Source organism: Leucoraja erinacea, chromosome 2 (assembly GCF_028641065.1).
Source record: "Leucoraja erinacea ecotype New England chromosome 2, Leri_hhj_1, whole genome shotgun sequence".
Lineage (NCBI taxonomy): Eukaryota > Metazoa > Chordata > Chondrichthyes > Rajiformes > Rajidae > Leucoraja > Leucoraja erinaceus.
In genome coordinates this window covers 97,413,031-97,429,054 of record NC_073378.1, presented here as the reverse complement: position 1 = coordinate 97,429,054, position 16,024 = coordinate 97,413,031, and positions in this window count along the sequence as shown.

Sequence of the window (16,024 nt, the reverse complement as noted above, 5' to 3'; positions counted from 1 at the left end):
GGCCTCAGCGCCCTGGAGCTTACCGCACAGCGACCCGGTAAGGCATTGCCCGCTTCCCGCTGGTATCCCAGCGCTGCGACGCCGCCGACTCCCAACATTTACGGAGCTGGGGCTGCGGGCATCCGGCCGCGGGCGGTGGTGGATTTGGAGCGCCTCGCAACCAGGGGTAGAGTTGCCGGGGTCGGAGCTACAACCGGCGCCGCCCGCAGCCCCAGCTGGGAGTTGGCGGCCACAGCGCTGCGGAGCTTACTGCACGACGACCCGGTAAGGCATTGACCGCTCCCCGTCTCTCCGACCAGGTAGGGGACTAAGAATTAAAGTTTACCCCTTCAACCCCCCCTTCACATAAAAGCCCTCCAAACTAACTGACTAACATTTAAGCAATGATTTACAGATGTTTAAGTGTCTCCCCGGTCTCCGGGGAGGAGGCAGCCGCTACAGTAGTACAGACCTGGGTTGACCGTGGGTCGTTTCGGGTCAAGTTTGGCGCCAAACGCGAGCTTTGGTGTGCAGACGACATCCTGGAAAAAATGGCCGGTTTTCAGAGTTTTTCGGTTTCCGGAACACCGGATAAAATGTTGTGCACCTGTATTACAATGCATCTGTTCTGTAATGTAAATGTAAATTGTCTGAAATTTCTACTTAAACTATTCCTTAGGATTGAGAATTACTTTATATAATCTGCAGTTTTTTGCCACAAGAGGTGTTTAGTGGGTTGTGTCAGTAGTTTGAGGTTGCTTTTGTATGTTTCATAAGGACACGTTCTGTGTCTTCCCAAATCCTTTATTCACTTCAAATGACTTTAGGCCTGCAATTTCCAGGACCAGGTATCAATAGGTTTGTTGAACATTTTCCAAACAGGTTTTGCAAACATCCCTGATTCCTCGAAGATGCAAGGGAAGTTTGATATTAAGAAAGAGTAGGTGTTGGGGCTCTTGAAGATTCATTAAGGTTGATAAATCCCCAGGGTTTCACAGGATCTATCCCGGTTTATTGAGAAAGGCAAGGGAGGAGGTTGTGGGAGACTTGACAAAAATCTTTGCATCTTCTCTGGCTACAGGAGAGGTCCCAGACTGGAGAGTAGCTAATATTGTTTCTTTGTTTAAGAAGGGAAGTAGAGAGTATCCAATGATTTATAGGCCAGTAGGCTTCATGTCAACGATAGCAAACCTATTGGAGAGGATTCTTCAGGATTGGATTTACTCTCGTTTGGAAGAGAATGGGTTAATTAGGGACAGTCTCCGCAGCTTTGTACAGGGCAGGTTGTGTCTCACTAACTTAATAAGTAGTTTGAGGAGGTTGATGAGGGTAAGGCAGTGGATGTTGTCTATATGGATTTTTGTAAGATATTTGATAAAGCCCCGCATGATAGGCTGATCCAGATTAAGATGCTCAAGATTAATAAAAACTTGGTTGAATGGATTCAGAACTGATAGAAATCAGAGGGCTGGGGTGGAAGGACAATAGCTCTCCAGCCTTAATGTGACCAGTGGGGTTTGGCAGGGATCAGTATTGGGACCTCTGCTGTTTGTACTAGAAACTTGATGTAAACATGGACAGGTTAGTTTAAGTTTACAGATGGCACCAAGATTGCTTGGATCGTGGACTGGGAGGATGGCTGTCAAAGTATGCAGCAGGATAATGATCAACTACAGAAAGGAGGGGAGAAATGGCAGATGAAGTTTAATCCAAGCAAGTGTGTGGTGTTGCACTTTGGGAGGTCAAATGGATAGGAGAAAATATACAAATCATGTCAAGACCCTTAACAACATTAATGTATAGAGGGACCGTGGACTCCAAGTCCATAGCTCCTTGAAAGTGGCAACACAAGTGGAGTGAATGCTAAAGAAGGCATATGGCATGCTTGCCTTTATTGGTCTGGGCATTATATAAGAGTTGGAAAGTCATGATGCTGTTTTATAGGACTTTGGTTGGGCCATATTTGGAGTATTGTATGCAGTTATGGTTGCCCCAATACAGGAAGGATGCGGAGGCTTTGGAAAGGGTGCCAAGCAGTTTTACCAGAATGATACCTGGATTAGGAGGTATTAATTATGTAGAGGTTGGACAGACGTAGTTTGGTTTCTTTGGAACACCGAAGGTTGAAAGAAGATCTGATGTAGTATATAAAAATATGCGAGACATAGTGTCAGAACCTTTTTCTGAGGATTGAAATATCAAATATTAGAGGGCGTAGGTTTAGAGTGAGAGGGGAAAAGTTTAGAGAGTGCAGAGCAAGAGTTTATACACAGGGTGATGTGTCTGGAACATGGGTGCTGGTGCTGGTATATACGGTCATGGCAATTAACCATTTTTGGATAGGCACATGGATATGCGGGGAATGGAGGAATATGGGTCTCTGTAACATGTTCAGCACAGACATCGTGGGCTGAAGGGCCTGTTCCTGTGCTGAACTGCTCCATGTTCTTTGCTTGGTAATCTTTTACCATGAGAGAGCTTGGAACAGGGTATATTTTGGAAATCTGATGTCAACGTGCAAATAACAGGTCCAACCCAAATGAGTCTGTCTGGATTATAATTACATACCTAGACTCTCTGGTTCTTAACTTAAGTAGCAGTACACAGTATATTTTCTATTTGTCACATTGTATGTAAATAGCAAGTTACTTCTGAAGTTACCTTCGGCTTAGCAAGTGGCACACATTAAATTTGAACAAAGTACATGTAATTAAAAAATGTCAATACGTGGACTATGTTGCGAAGCATACCATCATGTCAATATTTTGCCACTATTCCCTGTCTCTCTAGGTACTGGACTGTGATTTCCAATTGTTAAATGTTAACTATTAGCAGATATAATTGAAGCAGCTTGATTATTGTTGTGTCTTCACATACAAATATATTTTGAAATCCATTAGTCTAAATTAACATATTTTCTTTTGAATCAGTCTTTTATGCAAAATTCCAATGGGATATTGTTAATGTGTTATCTATTGGTGGTATTCTTTCTACCAGTGGCAATGAATTTAGTGCAGCGGGACAGAAATCTTTAAAACCACTCACTTACCACAACAAAATGTTGTTTTTTGCTAATTTTCAATGGCTTTTATCTGTGGTCTATTCCGAATATTTCATGGTCATATTTTTTTCTAATAAAAGGCAGTATGTTGTTAATTTGTTACTTCTATGAATAGTTACTCTCTCGTGTATTCCAGTTTGAGCTGTTGCCACGCCTTTCAAATTCCAACCAAAACAAACATGGAACAACATTTCATTTGGCCTCATTATCCATGGACAGCAGGATGTAAACCCACATTTTCACAGCTGATTGTACGTGACATAAGACATGAAAGCAGCAAATTTAATTATAAAGATTAAAAACTTGGGCTGTTTATACAGAAAGTCATAGTCATAGTGATACAATGTGGAAACGGGCCCTAAGGCCCAATTTGCCCACACCGGCCAAAATGCCCCAGCTACACAGGTTCCACCTGCCCGCATTTGGCCCATATCCCTCCAAACCTATCCATGTTTGAAAAGAGGTATCGACCCGAAACGTCACCCATTCCTTCTCTCCAGAGTTGCTTCCTGTCCCGCTGAGTTACTCCAGCTTTTTGTGTCTATCCATGTACCTGTCTAACTGTCTCTTAAATGTTGGGATAGTCCCTGCCTCAATGACCTCTTCTGGCCACTTGTTCCATATACACCTGCCTCCCTTTGTGTGAAAAAGTTACATCTCAGATTCCTTTTAAATCTTTTCCTTCACCTTAAACCTATGCCCTCTGGTTCTCAATTTGCCTACTCTGGACACGAAACTGTGCATCCATCCGATCTATTCCTCTCATGATTTTATACACCCCTTAACCTCCTGCGTTCCAAGGAAGAGTCCCAGCCTACTCGTTGTAGCTCAGACCCTCTAATCCTGTAAAACATCCTCGTAAATCTTCTCTGTACCCTTTCCAGCTTGACATCTTCCCTATAACATGGTGCCCAGAACTGAACACAATACTATAAATGCGGCCTCACCAACATCTTATTCAACTGCAATATGACCTCTCAACTTCTAAACTGCAATGATGAAGGCCTCTCCAAAAACTTCTAAACTAAATAACTCTGAGATGATGATGAAGGCCAAGAGGTGCCAAAACAACCATTTTAGACGGAAACAGGCCATATCAACCCGTGCCGAACAAATTTTTTTTCCCCTTAGTCACCTGCCTGCATCATACCATAACCCTCCATGTTTTCCACTATCCAAGAGGTTTAAAATGATACCAATAATTACACTTCCATGGGATATTCCACACCGCTACCACTCTCTGAGTAAAGAAGTTCCCCCTCATATTACCCCTAAACTTCTGTCCCTTAATTCTGAAGTCATGTCCTCTTGTTTGAATCTTTCCTATTCTCAAAGGGAAAAGCTTGTCCACATCAACTCTGTCTATCCCTCTCATCATTTTAAAGACCTCTATCAGGTCCCCCCTTAACCTTCTGCGCTCCAGAATAAATAATTACAGTCGATATAATTGAGAATATGGAATGAGAACAATTGAGAAATGGGATTGGTGCATAAAATAGGATTAAGAAAACAGACACAAAAATAAAAATTAATGTTATTAGTGCAACTGATAATTTAGTACTTGGGTACAAGATTTCAATGATAGCCGCATATTTTTGTAAATTGGGTTGCAACATACCTTATGGAGGATCATATCAATGGCAGCGATGTCCTCAATTTCCACTTAAGGGCTCAGAAGCTGCAGTGTGTTTTAGTCATTTATAAAGATTATTGTTAATTTAATATGTGCGAGTGCAGCAAAATCTTGCCCATTCTTCTCCTCCCCTACCTGCAGCAAAACTATGCGTTAGGAAACAGAAAAAAAATGTTTATGCCATTCGCTATTCCCACTGTGTTTCTTTTACTCTGGAAAATAGCAAAATGAAATTTCTACAATCGCTTTAAAACCTCACCTTCAACTTGCTAAAAGATTTCTTTTCACTTAGTGACTTAAAAAAAAAATTGTACAAAAACACGCCTTTAACATCCTTAGCTAAGATCAATGAAATTAGTAACTTAGCCCTCAAGAGTCAAGAGTATTCAAGTCATATGTACTTGCAACGGAACAATGACATGTTAACTTGCTGCAGCTTAACAGGCTTGCTGTTGCAATAAAATGCAAATAAACATATAATAATCAATAATAGTGAAACACCTTAGTATTTTCCTCTTGTTTTGTAAAGCAGCAAGGCAAACATTAATTTAGAACTGGTCAAATTGGGGGGATAAAAAGCACACATTGACATCTTACCAAAAAGCTGGGGTTGTGTTGTCAGCATGCTTTTTGAGATTTGTGACAAACAATTTAGTAAATCTATTTCATATTTTTTACTGTTACCTTCATGAGAGGTATTTAATTTGTTATTGAAAGATCAATTAACCTACTGATTTTGAAAGTGACATGAGGCTGTGTAAAAACCGCTACTTAAAAACCAATCCATTTTTTGCTGTAAAAATTGTGGAGACAGCGCTCTGAAAAATGGTGGAGTGACTGAGCACCAAGGTGTCAGCACTCTACGGAGAGAATCCCTCGGGACAGCCCCCACTAGGGGTCAGCTCTGTCAGGCCACAGCCACTCTTGCCTTCCCCCTGACTCTGTCAAGAAGTCAGCGTCTAATGAAGGGTCTCAACGGGCAGCGGGCACATCGCCCATTCCCCATCAGCTCCAGAGAGTGCGGACAGTCTGGACCCTCCGCTGACCCAGTCACTGATTCTGCAGCCATTGACCTTGGGTCTATCTTGGGTGTGGAAACCAGTCATCCCTGCAGTTCGCTTCCAACCGCAGCCATTGATTACCTAATCTGGGGCTGTGTCTAGAGCCTTGGATGCTGGAGCTCCAATGTCGCGGATCAAAAGTTCAGATCTCAGCACAAGGGAGCTGACATCCCAACGTGGAGGGCTTGTTTGTTTCAAGAACATTGAAACTATGGCTTTCTCCCCCGACCGCAGTGAACAAAGTTGGGAATATACAAAAGTCCAAGACAAAGATTTTATTTAAAAACTTGGTGTTTACCTGTTTTTTGTATCTGATCTGACTAATCACAAAACACACTGGCTACTAAAGTGTGTGATTAACAGCACAAATCAGGCTCCTTTACACGGAAAAAAAACGCAAAAAAAGCGAAGGATGATACAGAAAATTAGTAGACACTGACTTACGTAGGATAGGGGGGAAATTCAAAGCACAGCAAGATCATCGGGTCAAAGGGAAAGGAAAAATGACGAAAGACGGCAGAGCAAAAAACTGCTCAAACCTAGATAGGGAGAGACGTGGCAGCTTCCCGCATACGCTAGTAACTCACGAAACACGTACTTTCTTACCTGTTAAAAAACGGCAAAATTGTCCATTTTGGTGTGCTGTAAATAATTGTGGAGGGTGACTGAGCGCTCTGAACCAAATGCTCGATTATCTTTGTTCTGAACCTGAGCACCAAGGTGTCAGCGGCCTACGGAGCGCATCCCTCGGGACAGCCCCCACTCTCCCCCAGGGGTCAGCTCTGTCATGCCACAGCCACCCTCTGCCCCGTCTCCCCCTGTGGGCCACACTGTCAGGGGCTGTGAGTTGGCAGCGCCCACACATGGGGCCGGGTGGAGCGGGGTCGCGGCTCCGGGCAGCGGGCACACGGGTCAAATACCCAGCAACGGCCCCATCAGCTGCAGCAGTGTTGGGGACAGTCTGGACCCTCCGCCCACCCAGAGTCACTGACTGTGCTGCACCACCACCATGACCGGCTGACCTTGGGCCCTACAGCGTGGCGTGGACTTCCACCGGAGTCGATCCCTTGCCTGGGATTGCTCTAACCGCAGCCAAAATTTGTTGTTTTCATCTGGGGCTCGCAGTCTCGTGAGAGGCCTTGGATGTCGGGAGCTCCAATGTCGCGGAAGGTTCGACCAGCCCCGATGCGGGGTCAGATCGTCCAGCACAAGGGAGCTGACATCCCAACGTGGAGGGCCAAAACGCCGCCGGCTATGGGAGTCGAGAACATCTCGTCAACGGAGAGCTCGACGCCCACGACCGCGGGAGAACAAAGAAGGGAAGAGATTTAACTTTTTTTGCCTTCCATCACAGTGAGGAATGTGGAGGAGTCACTGTGATGGATGTTTATGTTAAAATGTATTTTGTGTGTTCCGTTGCTTTTTATTTGTATGACTGACTTGGCAAATGAAATTCCTGGTATGTTGCAAAACATACTTGGCTACTAAAGTATTATTGTGATTGTGATAAAGGTTTTCCTTGAGAATGTCATCAGCGATTCAGTAACCTACACGGAACATGCAAAACGCAATACTGTTTCTATGTAATTGCTATGGACGTGGTGCCAGGGACGCACCTTGTCTGGGTTTGGGAGCTAAAATATAAATGTAAGAAGTGAAGAACGGAACCATGTCATTCTGAAAGATTAATAACTTGGTTCTACTGCTTTGAATGACAAACAATCTATCCTGAAGATGTGGAATGTGTCAGTTGGAAGACAATGCTACATATCAGGATAGTCAAGTCAAGAGAGTTTAATGTCATGTGTCCCAGATAGGACAATGAAATTATTGCTTGCTGCAGCACAACAGAATGTTGTAAGCATAAATTCAGAACAGTTCAGTGTGTCTACATAGCATAGACCATATACATATATACAAAAATAAACAGGTAAAGTGCAATAGGCTGTTATAGTTCAGAGTTTGTTTGATGGTGAGTTTAATAGCCTGATGGCTGTGGGGAAGTAGCTGTTCCTGAACCTGGATGTACCAGATTTCAGGCTCCTGTACCTTCTACCTGATGGCAGCGGAGAGTTGAGTGTGTGGCCAGGATGGTGTAGGTCCTTGATGACGTTGGCAACCTTTTTGAGGAAGCGACTGCGATAGATCCCTTCGATGGTGGAGAGGTCAGAGCCGATGATGGACTGGGCAGTGGTCACAACTTTCTGCATTTGTTTCCACTCCTGGACGCTCAAGTTGCTGAACCAAGCCACAATGCTCTCTACTGTGCACCTGTAGAAGTTCGAGAGTCCTCTTTGACAGTTCTAGGATTGATAGTTTGGTAGAAACTTTGACAGTTCTAGGATTGAGAGGGCACAGAATGGCTTTGATTTTGTATAAGAAATTTTACATGTGTACGGCAGTAGTCGAGGTGATTCTGACATACGTAAAACCTGACACATGGCAGATGTAGGCCTTTACAAATCTTGTTGAAGCATTTTAATATGATCTATTTTGGAGCTACTGAGTGGTAGCTCAATGAGACCAATCACTTCTTCCCTTGAGGTCTGGAATTATGGAGATTATCTTGAAAGCAGGTCTGAAGTCTGCCACTAGAGATGCATGGGACAGTCAGCAGGGTCAAGGAAAGAGCGCTCACCTTGCAACCCTGTTTCCACCAATCTTTCCACCACCACGCACAAGACAGACACCATTGTATGCAGATGCCGAGAAGTGTGTTCAGCTCTGGCTGAACAACTTCTAATCTTGTGCGTGGACTCGATAAGAAGAAACGGGATGGGGTGATGTGCTTTGGTAGAACTTTGTTCAAAGTGGATGTAAAAGAATAGAGCTTGTTTGGTAAAGATGTGTCAATGCCAAAGGCCGCCCTCCGGATTTCAGCTTATTAACCCAGGATGGTATTCAAAGCCCTGCCATGGTTATCTGACATTTATTTTATGCAATGAGCCTCGGGCATCAGAAGCCAATCCCTGATTGGGTGATAGAAAGCAATACTTGACTTTATTGTACAATAATTGGGGTCATCTTTCTTAAAAGCCTTGAATCTGGAGTATAGCAGAGAGTGAATCTTCCACTCTGCTAGAATATGTTCAAGGTAGTTAAGCCCCTGTCCCACTTAGGAAACCTGAACGGAAACCTCTGGTGACCTTGCGCCCCACCCAAGGTTTCCATGAGTCGCCAGACGTTTTGGTCACTTGCCTGGAAAGCCTTGACCGAATCGTGAGCTGCATCTACTGACCAAAGATCCTACAGGATCTTTGCTACCGACCACACACACACACACATCGCGAAAGTGGGGGCCAGGGACAGCGGAGGAGCACTGTCTGCGCGATGAAGTGGAAGGTAAACGGCTGCCAGAGCACGGTAAGTCCTTTAGAGAGTGCAGGAGAGAAGGGGAAAGAAGGGTAGAGAAGGACAGAGAGAAGGGGAGAGAAGGGGGGGGGGGGGGAGAGAAGGAGTGGAGACAGTTTTAAGAAGTTTAATAAAGTTAGCGGGCATTTTACCTTCCGGCGGATCTTCTAGGTCCTGAAAACCAAAGATCCTAAAGATCCTATAGGATCTTTGGTGAAAACTCCAATGAGCCAATCAAAGTGACCGGTCAGCGAAGGAGATTGCCTTTGACTGCCTGTAAGTAAATAGTGACCCCACTCCACTGGCTTCGACCAAACGCCAACCTATTTTTAGTCGAGGCCGGTTTTGAATTTGGTGAAATAATCGCCGGAACATCGAAGAAGCCTCAACCACGCGGAAACCACTTTCGACCATTAGGGAGAGTGACCAGAACATCCGGGAACCTTGGGTGGGGCGCAAGGTCACCAGAGGTTTCCGTTCAGGTTTCCTAAGTGGGACAGGGGATTTAGGGTGGTAAATAAGGCTTCCAGTACTTTAGTCTTCATCAGTAATAAGATCGAGTATAGAAATTGGGATGTTATGTTATAGTTTCACATGATGTTGGTGAGGTCACATTTGGAGTATTCTGCTCAGTTTTGGTAATGCTGCTGTGGGATGTATCTGGTTAAGCTGGAAAGGGTGCAGAGATATATAAAGATGTTGCCACGACTTGAAGGCCTCAGCTATAGGGAGAGGTTGGGAGGCCAGGGTTTTATTGGTTGGAACACAGGAGGATGAAGGGTGATATTATAGAGGAGTACAAGAATATAAAGGAAATACATAGTGTAATCTTGTGTCCAGAGTAGGGCAATCAAGAACCAGGGGACTTAGGTTTAAGGTGAATGGGGAAAAGTTTAATAGGAACCTGGGGAGTAACTTTTTCCACCCAGAAGGTGGTGGGGATATGGAACGCCAGGAGGCAGGTTTTCTAGCGACATGGACAGGTACATGGATAACAAAACACTATTTTGTCCAATGCAAAAAAAAAATCAATAACCTCATAAGGTCACATCACAAATGAGGTAAGCATGGTCTGTATCAAGTTTTATCATAAAATATGAAGCATGCACAGCATGTCAAATACTTTCACTTATTGCTGCACATGAAACTGTGATAAAGAACCATAACAAGACCACAATGAAAATCCAGTGAAAACGTGGCATCAAAGAGGTTCCAATACTATTACATTTCACACTTTTTTAACTGCCTCCCTCAGTCTGAAGGTTAGATAGTGTTTCAATGGCTGAACTGAATTAGTAGTTTTTGCCAAGTTCTGATATCTGGAAGATAGACACAAAATGCTGGAGTAACTCAGCGACCCCCTTTCAGAGGGTCTCGACCCGAAACATCACCCATTTTTTCTCTGAGATGCTGCTTGTCCCGCTGTGTTACTCCAGCATTTTGAGTCTATCTTTGATTTAAATCAGCATCTGCAGTTCTTTCCTCGTTGTATCTGTGGAATTCTCTGCCTCAGAGGGCGGTGGAGGCTGGTTCACTGGATACTTTCAAGCGAGAGCTAGATAGGGCTCTTAAAGATAGCAGATTCAGGTGATATGGGGAGAAGGCAGGAACAGGGTGCTGATTGGGGATGATCAGCCATGATCACATTGAATGGCAGTGCTGGCTCGAAGGGCCAAATGACCTACTCCTGCACCTATTGTCTATACATTTTGTCTGATTTCTGGAGTCAGCACACTGGAAAAAGTACGTTATTAGTACACATTTGGAATGCAGAATCAGAAATTCACCCCATTTGCCTTACCTCACGGTGAACACGAGCAAGATGAATGCTTCAATAGAACAGTAAAATAGAAAGAATCTTCATTGGAAAAGCACATTTTGAGGAAGTGGCAGGTTAGGTGTGCATGAATTTGATCAGTGGGGTTTGATATCAGTGAAGCTATTTGCTGGCTATGAATAGAAATATTAGCATTTCTTAACCGGTGAGAAATTAATGGATGTTTGGGTTCTGACGAACTTTGTTGTCCTTGTATGCAAAACTGAAAATTAACACATTGGTATCGTAATTACTTGACAAGCTAATAGTACTGGGTGTTTTTTATTGAAAGGGGGTTGAAATAGAAAGTAAGCAAGTTTTGCTGCAGTTGTTCAGGGCTTCATGAGACCAAGTACATTTACCAGAGGCATTACAATGAAAGTTAATTAAAATTGTTTTATGGGATAAGAAACTTCTTCACTCAGGGGGGGTGTGATAGTTTGAAATCCTGCATTTCAGAGGATTGTCAATGTATTAATTTCCCCCTAAAAGTGATACCGCTCAACTCTCAGATTCTGAGGAAATCAAAGATAATGTGAATCTGAGGGGAAAATTTGATCTATCAGATTGCTGATTGGCCTCATCAGGAACGATGAGTCGGCCTATAGGGAGGTCCAGCGCCTAGCAGCATGGTGCACTGACAACAACCTGGCCCTTAACTCCAAGACCAAGGAGCTCTTTGTAGACTTCAGAAGGTCTAGGGGCGGCACGCACACCCCCATCCATATTAACGGAACGGAGGTGGAACGTGTTTCCAGCTTCAGGTTTCTGGGGGGTCGACATCTCCGATGACCTCTCTTGGACCCACAATACCTCAACTCTGGTCAAGAAGGCTCACCAGCGTCTCTTCTTCCTGAGGAGACTGAAGAAGGTCCATCTGTATCCTCAGATTTTGGTGAACTTCTACCGCTGCACCATCGAGAGCATCCTTACCAACTGCATCACAGTATGGTATGGCAACTGCTCTGTCTCCGACCGGAAAGCACTGCAGAGGGTGGTGAAAATTGCCCAACGCATCACCGGTTCCTCACTCCCCTCCATTGAGTCCGTCCAAAGCAAGCGATGTCTGCGAAGGGCGCTCAGCATCGTCAAGGACTGCTCTCACCCCAGCCACAGTCTGTTTACCCTCCTACCATCCAGGAGGCGCTACAGGTCTCTCCGTTGCCGGAACAACAGGTTCAGGAACAGCTTCTTCCCTGGGGCTGTTACATTACTTAACTCTATACCTCCGTGATTGCCAGTCACCCCCCCACCCCGGACACTTCTTCCCCCAGAAAAAAAAAATTGCACTACGACGACTGTATTTACGTATATATATTTATTGCTCATATTCTATGTTCACTCTTCTGAGGAGATGCTAACTGCATTTCCTTGTCTCTGCACTGTACACTGCACAATGACAATAAAATTTGAATCTGAATCTGCCAAATTATTGACACAGTGATCTCCTTCTTCCTATATTAATTTAGATTGCTGGCTTGGAGTTATTGGTATTTACATTCATAAGTTGTGGCAATAAAGAGAGTGAATGCCAAAAATTACAAATTTGCTGACCAATCTCTAACCAGCAATAACATCAGTCAGTTGGAATTGGTCCTAAGATTTCCTCCACCCTGACCCCAACACAGATACTCTTCAGGATCATGCGTTCAGGCCAGGCACGTGCCATCAGGGTAAGCAAGGTGGGCACTGCCTACCCCGACTAAAATTATAAAAAGGTAATTATTAAATGTAAATAAACATAATTATGCCTACCTAAGAGATCGATCTCTTAGGTAGGCATAATTCTCGGTGCCTTTCATCCGCAGTACATGTAATACGCGAAGATCTGTGTAGCCCACGTGCCGTTGACGATGCTTCAAGCTATCAATTTCCAGGGGACTGACAGCAGCTGAAATTCTGCCTTTGCAGTACAGCGCATGCACAGCAGCCTACTGCGCATGCACAGCGCAAGTTTCTTGGCAGGTTTTTCAAATATGGATTGCCATTATCTTAAGAGTATCAAGAAACAAAGAGAGAAGAATGGAGTTTGTGTACAAATGACGTGGTAAGTAAATTTCTTGGTCCTATGTTTTTAAATACTGTATTTCCCAGCAATGAAGGCGCTATTTTTTACCCAAAAATAAGCACAAACATTTACATTGTCTTGGAAGCTGGTTGGAAGTTTGTTAGCCAAGAAAGATAGACTTGGCTATCCCTCAGTACAGCAACATCAAGAACTATGTTCTTGTATTGAGGGATAGCAAAGTCTATACCTCATTGCTGGCAGCTGATGGGAAGCAACTGGAAAAGGACAACACCGCTGGGGAGGGGAGAGTTCCTTTCACAGCGTGTGGGGGGTCTTGCCCGGTGTAAAGTTGCGGGGAGGGCAAGAGCGTTGAGTCGGGGGTCAGTGATCATGCCGGCAACTCACTTGCTGCAACGCTCCGGACGCAGAGCCACCACATTGTGGCCGGGGAGGGATGTATCTCGGGTGGCTGCGAGCAGCCGCTGGGACCAGACAGCTCGGGTGGCTGTGAGCGGCCGCCACCTCGGCTCCTTCTGCTGGCCCCCGCTCACCTCTGGCAGTGCTCTCAGTCTGAGCATCTCTCTCCTGGTCTCATTCATGTCAGCCGCTTCCTCCAAATCCTTAAATTCCAACAGCGCGATCAAGGGACCAATTGAGGTTACTTGGCTGCTGGAATTTAAGGACTTGCGGGAAGCGGCTGATATGAGCGAAGCCGGCGAGTGGCAGGTGAGAAATGTTCAGACGGAGAGCACTGCTAGAGGCGAGTAGGCCAGCAAAAGGCGCTGAGGTGGCGTCCGCTGTCACCCGAGCTACTTCCCTCCCCGGTCACAATGCGGTGGCTCCGCGCCCGGAGCACCGCGACAGCAGTGAGTGAGTTACTGGCATGATCCCCGACCCCCTCCTTTTCAATGCTCCTGCCCTCCCCGCAACTTTACCCCTGACCAGACTCCCCACACAACCTCCCCCCAATTGGTCCCTTGAACAAGTATTGTCATTCAATAAGATCACAACTGATTCAACTTGTCTCGGTAAGCTCCCGTTTTTCCCCACCATCTCTCTACCAGCCGTCACCCCCCACTCAGTAATTCAGAATGAAGGATATTTGGAAGCCTTGGGCAAATTGCTTTATTTTTCATTTTTTTGAACGTGAGAAATTCTTTGTCCCAACAGCCTTCTTTCAAAAATTAGCAACTCAAAATGGGGGTGCGTTTTCTTTGCCAGGAAATACGGTATTTTTTTTTTTTTTTTAAAAGAGATTTGGCTTTGGAAGACTTTATAAAAGTCGACTTACAGCTTATGGAGAGAACAATCTGCGCATGCGTGGTTTAAGATTTAAAAAAAGCCTGAGTAATTACTTACGGTACGTGCCTGGTATAGGCCCCTGCCTGACCTCCTGTACAACCATGACTTTGTGGCTAAATAAAACATCAAATCGATATGCAAGTTCATCGACGACACCAGTTATCAGCGAGATCAACAACGATGCACCAAAGAACAGTCATTGAGAACTTTGTCTTGGTGTCAGGACAACAATCTAGCCCTTAGTGTCAGCAAGAGTAAAGAGCTGATTGTTATACTAAGGAAGCGAGTGGGTGAACAGAACCCCATCTTCATCCACAGAGCTAGTTGCTAACTTCAAATTCCTAGGCATTCGCATCACCAGGTCCCTTCTGCAGTGATCAAGAAAGTGTTGCATTAAGGATGGAGGTATTGTTGATGGTTCTTACCATGCTAGCCATTCCTTTTTCTTTCTTCTAACTTCTGGAAGAAGATACAGGAGTTTGAAAGCTTTAAGAACAGCTTCTTCCCCACTGCTATCAGACTGTTGAACCAATTACCTTTCACACCCCCAACCCAAATGTGCCGCCACATGCTCCCTCTACTTCATTTGGTCATTCCATCGTTGTACTTTGATTTTTATGCACTGCTTTCAGCTAATTCTGCAATCTTGCACTGTTCTACTGCTTTTCAATTTGTGTGCTTATTCTCGTGTTTATCACGACAATGTATATTATTACTCTGTGAGCATCATCTAAACAAAGAATGGCATTGCACCCTGGTGTATATAATAAACTAATATGAATTTAATAGATTAAAAAAAAATGTATAGGCCAGTGGCATTCATAAACAGTAAGAACATAGAATATCTTGAAAAACAGAAAGGCTGAATGCCCAGCTGAGGTGTCAGTCATCATTTGTCCTCAGGAGATCTGTCCACAGGACCAATACACATCTTTTTCAATTCGATTGCAAGGCCTGGCAAAATATAGGATCTCTCTCTCTGCTCAGCTTCTGGATGGTCTCAGTCAACAGGATTAGCCTTCTGGAATTTATGGTGAGTGAGCAACATCCACACAGTTGTACATCGAGTGTTGGTAGTGGTGCCCACAGAGCAAAATCTGAGTTAACAAAGCATCCTTACGACAATAGTTGGCTGCTTGCCCAAAACAACAAATACCAACCATAGAACAGTAACCAAACAACACATCCATGTCAAATGAAATGGCAAACATAGCTTCTGCGTTGATCTGCCACATGTATGTTACAATGCTTACCATGCTAATAAAATACCAATTTCATATGGAGAGTATTTACTAATATATAATAAAAATTAAACACAAATAAGGGAGATAAATCCAGAACAAAGTTATTAATTGGCAAAGATTCTTAGCTAAAATATTGAGCAATTCCTTTCCGGTGATCCAGAGCCATCTCCCTGGAATAAAAATAGACAAATATTCCCTTTCACAAGGATTCTGGCAGATCTTAGAAAAGTCGACACTATTGGCAGGAAGTTCAATTCTTTAAAAAGGACCAGGCTTGATAAACAATGGTGAAAGTTGCAATCTGGGAAGGTAGTTGAACACAGCAACAAAGTAAAAATAATACCACATACTGTGGTTCATATTAAGCTCTTAAAACATTCAAGGTGGTTTATTGCACCTAAAATTGCTTTTGTTTGGGATCGAATGACATGAATAAACAGAATTTAATTTAAAATTCTCTTAGCAATTATGCGATCAAAATGCACAAAAAACAAAGCCATGTTACATTTAAGAACACAAAGTGCTTGAGGAACACAGCGGGCCAGGTGGAATAGCTGGAGAAGACAGAT